This window comes from Physeter macrocephalus, chromosome 9, assembly GCF_002837175.3.
Source record: "Physeter macrocephalus isolate SW-GA chromosome 9, ASM283717v5, whole genome shotgun sequence".
NCBI lineage: Eukaryota > Metazoa > Chordata > Mammalia > Artiodactyla > Physeteridae > Physeter > Physeter macrocephalus.
The window spans coordinates 27,987,244-27,999,980 of NC_041222.1; the positions used below are offsets into that span (position 1 = coordinate 27,987,244).

Sequence of the window (12,737 nt, forward strand, 5' to 3'; positions counted from 1 at the left end):
AGCTGCTTCCCACTAGCTATCTATTTTACATTTGGTAGTGTATATATGTCCATGCCACTCTTTCTCTTCGTCCCAGCTTGCCCTTCCCCTTCCCCTTATTCTCAAGTCCATTCTCTACATCTGTGTCTTTATTCCTATTCGGGAAATGCCTTTTCACTGTATAAATGAATGAGTGAATGAGGTGCTGAGAGGATGGGGCCATTTCTCAGTTCTTTCTCTGCTGCCAGTTGGGCCCAGCCCACAATCAGGCCTCAGGGACTCTAGAAGTTAGTGGAAACTTCGAGGTTGGGTAGCCCGACCCGTCACCCAATCCTGGGATCTAGTCTATATCAGGACTTGGTTACCTCTAGTGATGGGGATTTCACTAGCTCAAAGGCAAAGAATCTTCAAACAGTACTTACCTGAAGCTGCTCGCCATTGAAGTGATTGCCTTTCCCACTGGCAAGCCAGAGCTGAGCTGTTGGCAAAGTCTGGGCCGGCATCTGTGCTATGAACTCAGACCCAGGCACTGGCATTCTGGGTCCTCAGGGTCCAGCCCAAATAGTGCTTTTTTTTTTTTTGCGGTACGTGGGCCTCTCACTGTTGTGGCTTCTCCCGTTGCGGAGCACAGGCTCTGGACGCGCAGGCTCAGAGGCCATGGCTCACGGGCCCAGCTGCCCTGCGGCATGTGGGATCCTCCCGGACCGGGGCACGAACCCGTGTCCCCTGCATCGGCAGGCGGACTCTCAACCACTGCGCCACCAGGGAAGCCCCTCATATAGTGCTTTTTAAACCTAAAGAAAAAAAAATCAGAGCCCACATTTTACAGATCAGAAGACAACCCAAATGTCCATGAGAAGGGGACTGTTCAATAAAGAAGAGCTCACCCGTAAGATGGAGTACTGTGCAGCTGCAGGAAAGAACGAGGAAGCGCTTTATGTCCTGATTGGGAAGATCTTGGAGATACATTATTCATGAAAAGAAGCAAGAATAATATATACAGAATGCTACCTTTTGTGTAAAGAAGGGAGGGGCCATGGGAATGCGTATTTGTTCACACAAGATACAGAAGTTCTGGAAGGATACTCAGTAACCACGTTTGGGCATAGACGATGAAGTGGGTGTAGGAAGAGGACTTCTAACTGAATATCATCTACATTTTAAATTTTTTAAACGTTGTATATATATATTAATATATCACTATCAAAAAGTTAAATTTAAAAGTTCCTTTAAAACTAGGAGATTTCACATAAAGGCTAAAATGTCTAACTTGTTTTGAAAAATTGGAAGACTGTCCACCAGGGTCCACATTCCCACGTGGCCACACTAGGGGAGCGTTGAGAAGGAGCCATCCCTTTACATCAGCCGTACTCTCCTGTTTGTCACAGACTCCACCTGGCCAGCTTCACTCACTGTCCTTGCCTGCTGCTCTCTGTGAGTCTTCGACCTGCCCCAGCCCCTCCTTCCTGTCTCCTCTGACACCTATTCCTGCCCAATAGAAACCCAGGCCAGGAAGGGCTGACCACAGGCTGTGCAACTGGCCTTGCCTGTCCCTGACTCCAGGCCTTTGCTCACACTGTTCTGCCTGCCTGGAATGGCTTTCCCCAAATATCAGCTCGGTGTATAAGCCATCCAGTGGGGAGGGCCTGGAGTGCCGAGTGCAAGGTTTTCCAGAATGTGTGACAATTAGGCATTTCAGCCCGGTGCAGTGATGTCACACTCTGTCCAAACTAAATGTTGTGAACCTGCTTCAGGGGACCACAAACCAGAGAGAAAACTCAGCACCCAAGATCGGAACTTTCCCCCAGAAAAACAAGGCTATTTGCATTCCAGAAAGATTCAGGGTGAATCCAATTGGGGATTAAAGTATTTGTTAAATAGACTCACAGTTATAGATTCTACAGAAACCTAGAATTTTGGAATCGAAATGTTTGGAAGGATACTCAGAGATTCAGAGAAGCCAGAGGTCTGATCGTTTTAAAACCCAAATGAAATTCAAGCATCTCTGTAATTAAAATGGACATCAAAGGAAAATATGATTTGCTTTCAGGTTAGCACAGTGTTCCTAAGAACTATTTGTTGAATAAGTGAATTAATGTTTGTGTAAGGAGCAGTGTCAATTTAAAAAAGTAATTTCAGGGGAAAGTACTCCAGTTGTTTCTGACCTTGTATTTTGTAGGATAAAAATAAACAAAGGTGGATGGCCATCCTGGTAATGCACTCATAGATTTTTACACTTGCGGGCAGCTTGGAAGCCGACCTTTCCAAATAGCCTTCGAGCAGGTCTCTGGGCCTCCAGCTTCCCAGCTGACTCTGCTGTGATCCATCTTCTTAAAATAGTGATTTCATTAGCTCGTCCTCCTGGTCAGAGATCTCCACTGCCTTGCCATTATCTGCAGGAGAAAACACACCAAACTGTAGCTCCTGGCAATTAGCAGAGCGGTTGCCATTCATCATTCATTAATTCTCTCATTCACTCACTCACCTCTCCATCAAAACCCAGCTCCTCCTTCACATCAGACCTTAGCCTAGGCTGGGTCTTGTGGCTGTAGGGTCTCTGCCCTCAACATACCCATAATTTGATGAGGGAGGTAAATGTGGATACATGTACAGGACAAAACAAAACAAATAAGAAAAAGAAAGAGAAATACCAGGGAGAAGCCAAGTGCTTTTGAAGGTGTGGAGGAGGGAACTATGGCTTCTCTTTGACTGTGGGGTTTGGGAACATTCTGTGGGAGACCATATGGAAGCTGCTGTTGGGGAGCCATGAACTCTTGGTTTCTCTGCTCTGAAGCTTGGTCTAGTCTGTTGCAATACCCCCAGCTTTACTAATCCCTTTTAAATCAGGAAGGAATATGTACTCATTGTAAAATAAATTCGAATGGTACAGAAGTATATGTAAACATGTGACTGTATCCCTTCACCCCGTTCCTAGCCTGTTCTGCTGTCAGCAGAGTTGATGGTTTGGTAAATATCCTTCCAGAACCTTTTCTATGCATAAAAAATTATATCAGGTTACACACATATAGTTCATTTCCTACAAAGGGGTTTTTGCTCTTCATACTGTTGGTCAGTTTGTTTTTTTTTTTGTTTTTTGTTTTGTTTTTTTGTGGTATGCGGGCCTCCCCCCGCTGCGGCCTCTCCCGTTGCGGAGCACAGGCTCCGGACGCGCAGGCCCAGTGGCCATGGCCCACGGGCCCAGCCGCTCCGCGGCACGTGGGATCCTCCCAGACCGGGGCGCGAACCCGGCCCCCCTGCATCGGCAGGCGGACGCGCAACCACTGCGCCACCAGGGAAGCCCCTGTTGGTCAGTTTTGTAAAAATTTTATTTCATGTTTTACGGACACCCAGAATGTCAGTAGGTCCAGAACCTCCATCCTTTCTAATGTTCTGGATGAACCATAATGAACTCTTCTCTAGCAGTATGGGCTAAGGAATTCCTACCTCAGGGCTAAGGGGGTGAATCCGTCTCAGTATTTGATACCTGGGCTGCAGACAGAGAAGGACAGGGTCCAGGAAGGGAAGCAGGACGGGAACCTTGGCATCCACGGGCAGCCCAGGACTGTCAGCTTAGAGACAGCAGACTGGGGGCCTGGCTGCTGCCTCCCGCGTACTCAGGGGTATGGGAGGAGGAGATGTAGCTGCTCTGAGCTTATCAGGGGAAGCCACAGAGAGGCAAGCTGTAGCTGAGTGCAAAGAAGAATTTTTTTAACAGTTTGAGCTCTCTGAAGCTGGAATAGGCTGCTTCTGGAGATAATAACAGTGATAGCTAATGTTTATTGAGCATGTATTATGTACTTTAGTTCATTTCACCCCTTACTCTATGAAACTAGGTACTATTTTTATCCCAACTAACAGTTAAAAAGAAATTGCCTGAGTTCACACAGCAGTAAGTAGCAGAGCTGGTTTTCTCCTAACCCCTGTACTGTACTGCCTCTGGTGGTAATAAGCTCCACATCATCAGAGGTATCCAAGCAGAGCTCTTTCACATTCACCTGCAGCACAGTTAGACTGGTGGCCCCTGGGGTCTGTGGAAGCTGATCAAACTGTAGAATCTCTTGTACAGTCTCTGGAGCCAGACTGCCTATCTTTGGATCTCAACTCTTATCCCACTTATGAATGGGTGACCTCAGTTGCAACTGTGTGTATGTGCATTAGTTTGCCCACCTATAAAATGGGAATAGAAACTTGTTACATGGATTAAGTGAGTTAATATTTCAGAAGCACTCAAAACTCGGCCTGGAACATGGTAAGTGCTAAATAAGTGTTGTTTTAAACATCTGGAGCTCAGGAAAGCAGCCTAAGCCAGAGAGCCAGGTTTAGGGGTCCTCCACAGCAAGGGGATGGAGAAGGAGCTTGCCAGGGGTGGGATCTGTCCAGCGTGGAGCAGGCCTGATGGCTCCCTCTTCTGGATGTTCCACTGGCCTCATGTATTAGTTTCCAGTTGCTGCTGTAACAAATTATGATGAACTTCGCGGTTTAAAACAACACAGATTTATTATCTTACAGTTCTAGAGGTCAGAAGTCCTAAAATCAAGGTGTCAGCAGGGTTGTATTCCTTCTGAAGGCTCTAGGGGAGAATCCATTTCCTTGCCTTTTTCAGCTTCTTTTTTTTAAAAATTTATTTATTTATTTATTTATTTTTGGCTGAGTTGGGTCTTTGTTGCTGTGCACAGGCTTCTCATTACGGTGGCTTCTCTTCATTGCGGAGCACGGGCTTTAGGCACACGGGCTTCATTAGTTGTGGTGCACGGGCTTAGTTGCTCGGCGGTATGTGGGATCTTCCCGGACCAGGGCTCGAACCTGTGTCCCCTGCATTGGCAGGCAGATTCTTAACCACTGTACCACCAGGGAAGTCCTTTTCCAGGTTCTTGAGGCTGTCCACGTTCCCTGGCTTGTGGCCCTTTCCTTTGTCTTCAAAGACAGCAGGGTATCATCTTTTGTCCTCTTTGACCTCTGCTTCTCTTGTCACATCTTCTCTCTGTGATGCTGACCTTCCTGCCTCTCCCCTATAGGGACTCTTGGTGATTATATTGAGTTCACCCGGATAATCCAGGATTGTCTCCACGTCTCAGAAATCCTTGATTTAATTACATCTGCAAAGTCCCTTTTGCTTTGTAAGGTGACATATTCACAGGCTTTGGGGGCCATGATTCTGTCTACCACACCTCCCCAGTGCCCACTATAAAGGTCTCCTTGAGGACTCTGCATCCCCTTGTACCCTGGGAGAACCATGATCTGGGAGGGGATCAGCACCTTTTTTGCTGTATCTGCCTGACTTCTCCCCACCACCTTTGTGAGCCCTGGCTGGTCCTCACTGTGTCTTCTCCATCTGCCCCAGTACTGTGACAATCGAGCCCTCCCCAGGTACCTAGGGTCAAGAGGCTGGAATATTGCTGCTCCTTGGAGATCATTAGCATCACTCCCTCACTGAGCAGATGGAGACACGGAGGACTGAGAACTCAAGTTCTCCCCACATGAGACAGCTCCAGAACCCACATCTCTTGGCTCCCCCTCCTTGCCAGACTCAGCCTTCCAGAACAGAACTTTCCCCCTCTCCTGTCCTCATTTCTCAGCCTGACTGGTCCACTGCCATCCATTGGGTTCTATGCCTGATGGAATACTTTATTCAGGCCTTTTGATCACCTTCCAACTCAACCACACCCAGTCCTGACTCCAAGCCTTTGCTTCTGCTGGTTCCTCTGCTTAGGATGCTCCTGTCATTTGCCCAGAGGTGGCGGTAGTCTGCTGTGAAAGGAAGAGCAATGGGCCGACTTGGATCAGGATCACAGATCTTCATTCCAGCTCTGCCATAACTCCCTGGTGACTTTGGGACACGCTTTCTCTCTCTGAGCCTCCATTTTCACATCTGCCCAATGGGAATTTATCATCCTGGCTCATCCTCTCCTTGCAGGACTTCAGTGAAGTGTACGTGAGCTGTAAGAAGCTATAGCCTTTCTTTTGACCTGACTGTGCCAGGTGCTCAGGTCCTGTGTCCCCAGCAGGGGGGTGAGTGTGACCTGGTGCAGGGCTTTGCCTGTGAAAGTCTCTCACGACAGCCCTCCTGGGGGCTGAGGAACCAGCAGGGCTGCCAGTCTCTGTCCATGTGACTTCAGGGCATGTCTCCAGGGAGCAGTCCTCAAGCACCGCCTCCTTCAGGAAGCCCTCCCCAATTACCCCACAGTCAGAGTGATATCCCCCTCTCTGGGCCCTGGATCAGCCTACTTGTTATCCCATTGTGCCTTGACTTATGATTCTTTGTGTCCAGCCTAACTTTATCCTTAGACTATGAGGTTCTGAATTGTCTTCTGCCTACCATGGGGCATGGAACATTGTAGGTACTCGGGAAGTGTTTGTTGAATGGATGGATGGATGGATGGATGGATGGATGAACAAGTGAGCTGTCTAATATGTTGGGTTGCTACTAATCACCCCAAACTGTACCCGTCTAGGTTATTATCAAGGTTATTGACATGATTCACACACTCACACACACATCTTTGATGAGCAAAAGGGACATTTGAATGCAAGGTATTATGATAATTATTATTTCTCTCCTAATGCATTAGCTTCTACTGGTTTGCAACCTTTTTTTCCCCACCAATATTCACAGCCCACAAAAAAAATCTCTCTCTAATTTATTTCTATTAGCTTTTATTTTCATTACCCAAGAGGCTATCGAACTTCTACTCCCACCCCTAGATCTTCTATAAATGTTTGGTAAGTCTGGTTTTGGCACGAGTCTTTAGGGGGCACCTGCTGCCTGTCCAGACTTGCCCATCCAGAGGAGTGTTTGCCTTTCGGGAGCCACTAGCTCCTTTTGTAACCCTCTGTTAACCCAGGTCCAGGATGGTGTCACATGCCCACCTCAAGGATAGGGTGGTCAAATGGCCTGTTTGGAAGGGTTGGCCTCTGGAGTGGGAACTAAGGTAAAGGCTCTTTCCCCAGAGCTGGTCTCAATCCTGAATAAGATCCGGTAAGGCAAGAGTCACCAGCAGGAGTGATAACTACTACTTGCCTCTCACTCACCAGGCAACAGACATTGTTCTAAGCACTTTACATGTGTTAACTTGTCTAATCTGCAAAACAATACTGTGAGAAAGTTAGTTTTATTATCCCCATTTTACTGATGCCAAAACTGAGGCACAGAAGAGCATAGCAACTTGCTCAGGGTCACACATCTCCTAAGTAGTGGAGCCAGGTTTCAAATGCATACTGTCAGATTCCAGAGGCCACACACCTGACCATTGGGCCACACTGCTCCTCACCAACCTGCTGTGTCAGGGGCAGGCAGGCAATCTGGCCAGAGGAGGTCCGAGTCGGGCAGAGCCCAATTTAGAGAACAGACCACAAACAAGGCTGTTGAGTAGATCAGGGCCATGCATGGGGGGCACGTGTGACGTGGCATCGGGCTGACTCTCCCTCCAATAACCAGCACCGTGTAGGTCAGCCTGCACCCAGGCAGACCTCAGCAGCCTCGGCAGTACAGTAGGCCCTCAGGGAAGGTCTGTTGAGTGGATGGGCAGATGACAATGGCACTTCCAGCAACTCCCCACCTAGACCCAGCTGCTCTTTTGTTGTTTTGTTTTCAGGAAAGAAAGCAAAAGAAAAATAATGGTCACTGCTTTCCTTAAACAGACTTTCTTCCTCTTCCCCTGGGCAAGCGCCCGTGGGGAGGGTCAAGCCAGTTCAGCCAGGTTCTCTTCAGGAAGAAGTCAGCTAACGCAACAGCTCTTCACACAACACCCAGCGCAGCTTCCTGCTTTCTCATCCTCTATTGCCCTGCCTGCCTGAGAGCAAAAAAAGACATTAAGCAACAGTCCAGGTGGTCAGGGGTGGGAAGCCTTGGCCCAGGCTCTTGGGCAGCCTGGCAGGGATCCACCACGGGGCGGCAGGGAGGACACTGGAGTGGGTGCTCAGCCCCCACTCGGCTGTCCTGGCCCTCACGCTGAGAGCGGGCTGGGGTGGGAGGGCTCGCCTAATTGACCAGGACCTTGGGGTGTATGTCCTCTTGGATTCCTGGGATGGAAGCATCACGGTCAAGGTGGCTGGGTTTGGGGAGGGGCAGGGGTGGCAGAGGTGCCCTGAGGGACGCTGAGCAGTGTCTCTTTCCCAGCTGGCCCGCCAGTGTTACGGTGTCTTTCAAAACAAGTAGTGTCAGCCCTGGATAGTTATTCAAAAGGTGTTGCCAAAAGGAAGACCCTAGCTGTCACGAACAGCCGTCTGTGCCAATATGGGGGTAGATTACCAAAGGTACCTGTGGTTTTATTATTATCTTTAAATCTCTTTTGTATAATGAGGCTGATGGAGTAAAAGATTCCCACAGAGCTCAGCCTGGAGCCACGGAGCCCAGGGTAGGGCTCCCTGTCCTCCTTCCTCTGGTTCTGCAGCCCGGGTCAGCCGGCTCCTACCCCAAGGCTCCCAGGCTCTGGTCTAAGGGCCCGGCCTCTGGGCTACCTGGAGCTTGCCCAGCGACTGCGCAGCTTCTCTGTGGCCTGAGCACACCTCCGGCAGGGACCGGCCCTGCCCATGTCCCCGCCCCCAGAGGAATCCCTTCTTTGACCTTTGTAATTATTCCTGTTCAATCTTCCTTCGTGTTTTTTCCTTCCCCTTTTCAAGGTGCTCAACTCCTGCGCTCCCTCCAGTGTATTAAGGATGTGAGTGAAATTGATGACTGGGATGTCTCAGGTCTTTATGGTGATGAATGACTTTCACTGCCAAAGCTTTTATTGTCTGTGATTTGGGAAGAAGGGGGAACTGATATATCAAGGCTGCCTGTCACACCATTTAATACAGTTATAAATCCTGACGTCACTAACTGGTGGTCAGGAGCTGGAGAATTCCACCGGCTGCCGCTTTGCTGAGCCTTTATGGATTTTTTTCCCTCTCGCCTTTCTTTGCTTGACTGTCACAATTGTGTTTTGGGAGGGGGGATGGGAACAGCTGGATGGTGACTTTAAAAATCTCAGGGGTGATCTGGTCCAGGGGAGAAAGTGGGAGGCCTCCCCACTCTAAAGTCAGGGGAAATGGCAGGCCTTTGATTCTAAGGTGAGCAAAGAAATTGTTCAGTGAAACTAGTTCCTAAAATTATGCTAATAACTTCTTGCCTGTGCACCACCCTTTACAGTTTACGGATTGATTTTAACAGCTGTTATTTTTCAGATCTTCCTTCCATCCTTTGGGGGTGGGGGTGTGGCAGGGAGAGACTTGAGCCCCATTTTGCAGAAGAGGAAACTGAGGCTCAGCAAGGTGAAGCAACTTGGCCAAGGTTATGCCACACCAGGCAGATGCAAAGGGCAACTCCCTGGATGAAGCAAGAGAGCATCACTGTTAGGAATGGTGGTGTCAGACAAGGCGTGGTGTCAGACAGCCCTGGGTTCCAATCCTAGGCTCCACTGTCTAGCTGCTGGTCATGGGATGGTCACTTCAACTTTATAACCCTCAGTTTCCTCACCTGGAAATGAGAATAACACTCTTCTCATAAGCCTGTTATGAGGATTCAATGAGATAATGCATGGAAGAGTCTTAGCAAGGTTCTGCCCCATCAAAAGTGCTCAATAAATGTTTTTAAAAGATGGAACTACCATGAGAGGAGCATGTGGTAGATGTCACAGCAGCAGAGGAGGACCACCTATGCCTTCCTGAGGTTGTGTGGGGAGGTGGCCAAGGAAGGCTTCCTGCAGGAGGTGACATTGGAGTTGATGGGAATGAGTAGGAATTAGCCAGGCTGGGGAGGGTGGATGAGGAAGAACATACCAGGCAGCGGGAACAAGTGAGAGAGACAGAAACAGCACCAGGTGGGTGAGGAAGCCCCAGCAGCCCCAGGAGTGGCGAGTTGTGCAGCTGAAGATGAGAAAAGGTCAGACCACAGAGGCTCCCAAGGACCTGGGATCATAACCTCTGGATTCTGGGGAGCCTTGAGGGGTTTTAAGTAGGAAGTGGCATCTTCCAAGAACTCTCTCTGGGGACTTGACAGAGGGTGAACGTTGTGTGGATGAGACCAGCAAGGAGACTGAACTCATCGAAGATGGGTGTAAAAGTCCAGGAGAGAAAGGATGAGGACCTGGACCCAGGCAGTGGAGATGAGTATGGAGGAAAAATTTTGAGGGGTAGAATTGGCAGTAGTCAGATGTAGGGGATAGGTGAGACATGGAAGTCAAGGATGGCTCCCCTGGTTGGAGTTTGGGGGACTGGGTGGATAATGGAGCCACCAGCTGAGACAAAGATGACAGGAAGAAGAGCTGGTTTGGATATTTTCTGGTGGCCCAGGGCTGCCCAGGTGAAAACGTCCAGAGGGTGATGGAGGAGGGGTTAGGGCTGGTGATACCAGTTTGGAAGTCATGGGCATGGAGGAGATGGGTCACCTAGTGAAGATGCATAGATAGAAAGGCTTGAGAGCAGCAGAGCTCTAGGAAGAAACTGGAGAACAAGGATGGCTAGAGAGAAGAAGCCATGGAGAAGTCTGGGAAGAGGTGATTGGTGAAGGACAAAGCAGACCATGAATGCTCTCCATCTGGGAGGCTAGAGCAATCACAGCTCTGAGGTGGGAACAACAGAATTCTCTCTGGCTGCTTAAGTAGAACTTAAGACTCTCAAAAGGCCCACAGAACCAGGCTTGGAGGCTTCACAGGAACCACAGGTTCCTCACAGGAACCACACCTGAAACAGCACAGAACTGGTCTTGTGGAAACGCCACACCTTGACCTGTGGACACAGAACCCTCAGTTCACGTCTCTGTCACTGGACACCAGATATCACCAGTAGAACCTCTAACCCACGGGCACCTACTTCTCTGCGTCACTTGCCTCTAGACTAACGACTCACACACGTGTGTCTACTTGATGGAGCCAGGATGGCGCCTGTGCTCCAGCTGCAAGGGAGGCTGGGAGGTCAAGCTCCTGACTTCTGTTGTGAGGAGCCTAAACTCTTAAGGTGGAAAATTCCCAAGACAAAAGAAGGGGGCTTCCCTGGTGGTGCAGTGGTTAAGAATCTGCCTGCCAATGCAGGGGACACGGGTTCGAGCCCTGGTCTGGGAAGATCCCACATGCCACGGAGCAACTAACCCCGTGCGCCACAGCTACTGAGCCTGTGCTCTAGAGCCCGCGAGCCACAACTACTGAGCCCAAGTGCCACAACTACTGCAGCCCGTGCGCCTAGAGCCTGTGCGCCGCAACAAGAGAAGCCACCGCAATGAGAAGCCTGTGCACTGCAACGAAGAGTAGCCCCCGGTCGACCCAACTAGAGAAAAGCCGGCGCGCAGCAAGGAAGACCCAACACAGCCAAAAATAAAATAAATAAATTTAATAGAAAAAAAAAAAAGACTGTGATAAAATGTATTTTAAAAAAACCCCAAAAAACAAAAGAAGGGTGTTCAATGGTGTGAGATGGCCAAAGATGTTTGAAGAATTAGGGAGCGAGCAAAGAGATCCAAGCCAGCAGGACTGAGAAGCACCATGGCTTTGGCAGTTAGGAGGGTCTTGTTCTTTGAGTCATTTATCGACTACAGTCAACCCCTTCCATAGGATTTGAGGCATCATTAAATTCAGACCCAAGGACGTCTGCACACAGGTCAGAAAGCACCCAAAGAGTGGGGGAAGTGACTCTACTGGTCACCAGGAAAGCGCTAGAGAGAAGCTGCAGTGGGCCCTGGAGCCCGGAGGTGGGGTTGGGCTGTTTCTCCAGGATTTGATGACTCTTGCTGAGTAACTGGACTAAAGAGTAAGGGAGAGGGAAGAGGCAAGGACCCAGTGGCCCAGTCCCAGCCCCAGGGAGTTCTGGGGGTGGCTAGAGGCACTTCCCTTTGCTAGACCTGAGCTTTGGCTGGCGGCTTTTCTCCAGTGGGGATGATGGAAAGTTATCACCCGGTGGTCTCAAAGAGAAAGCTTCCTGTTCTTAAGGGCACAGACTCCCAGTACCTGACATAGGGCTTGGCCTAGAAGAAAGGCGTGGGAAGGTTTTCTGAATGAATGAATGAATGAATGAATGAACCAGTAAGCATTTCTTTGGCCCCAGCTGAGCACCGCACCGCCTCCACGGGAAAACAGATGAATGAGTGGGACACAGTCCCTGCCCTGGAAGGGTTCAGTCTTGTGTCTTCTATGGACAGCCATCCTGGGCAGCCTGATGAGCTCTGGGACGTGAAGCGCTCACAGGGGTTCTGAGAGGACTAATGGGTGGGCAGGGCAGGGCGGGGCATCTGAGAAGGTTTTCCGCAGGAGGTGACGTGGGATGTGTTTGCCCAGAGCTGCCAAGGCAGAGCAGCAACATTGCTGAGGTTTGGAGGCGGCTGGGGGAAAGCAAGCCATTTGGGACTGGAGTGGGGTGGGGAGCTGGAGGCTCCGTTCCTCCAGCAGGAACAGAGGGCAGCGAGGAGTCTGGACTTGATGCTGGGGTGGTGGGAGTGAGGAGTGCAGGGTCCGTCTGCAGAGGGGCTGGGGTCCTGGAGGAGGCTGGAGCCGGGCAGGGAGACAGTTGAGGGGTGGGTGGTGACAGGCGTCTGCACTGGGGCCTGAGCTGGCCGTGGATGCGCAGGGGCTGTGACTTGTGATACCTCCCCCAACGCCCACCCAGGGGCACCGGTGGGAGAGGCTGGGCCGTGGGTGCCAGGGTGTCCAGGACGGGACTTCTTGCTCAGGGGCGCCCTCGTTATGCCACTCAAGGCAGTGGAGACACGCGGGCCGCCTCCTGCTGGTGCGTGGAGCGCGGGCAAAACCACATGAGATCCCATCTCTCTCCTAATATGCATCCGAGGACAAAAT

General features: G+C 50.1%; 1 protein-coding gene across 1 annotated transcript in view; it reads left to right on the top strand.

Moving 5' to 3' along the window:
- The window catches only part of PAX5 (paired box 5), a 178,972-nt gene that overhangs the window by 107,004 nt on the left and 59,231 nt on the right, over window positions 1-12,737 (top strand). The gene's annotated exons all lie outside the window — the stretch shown is intronic.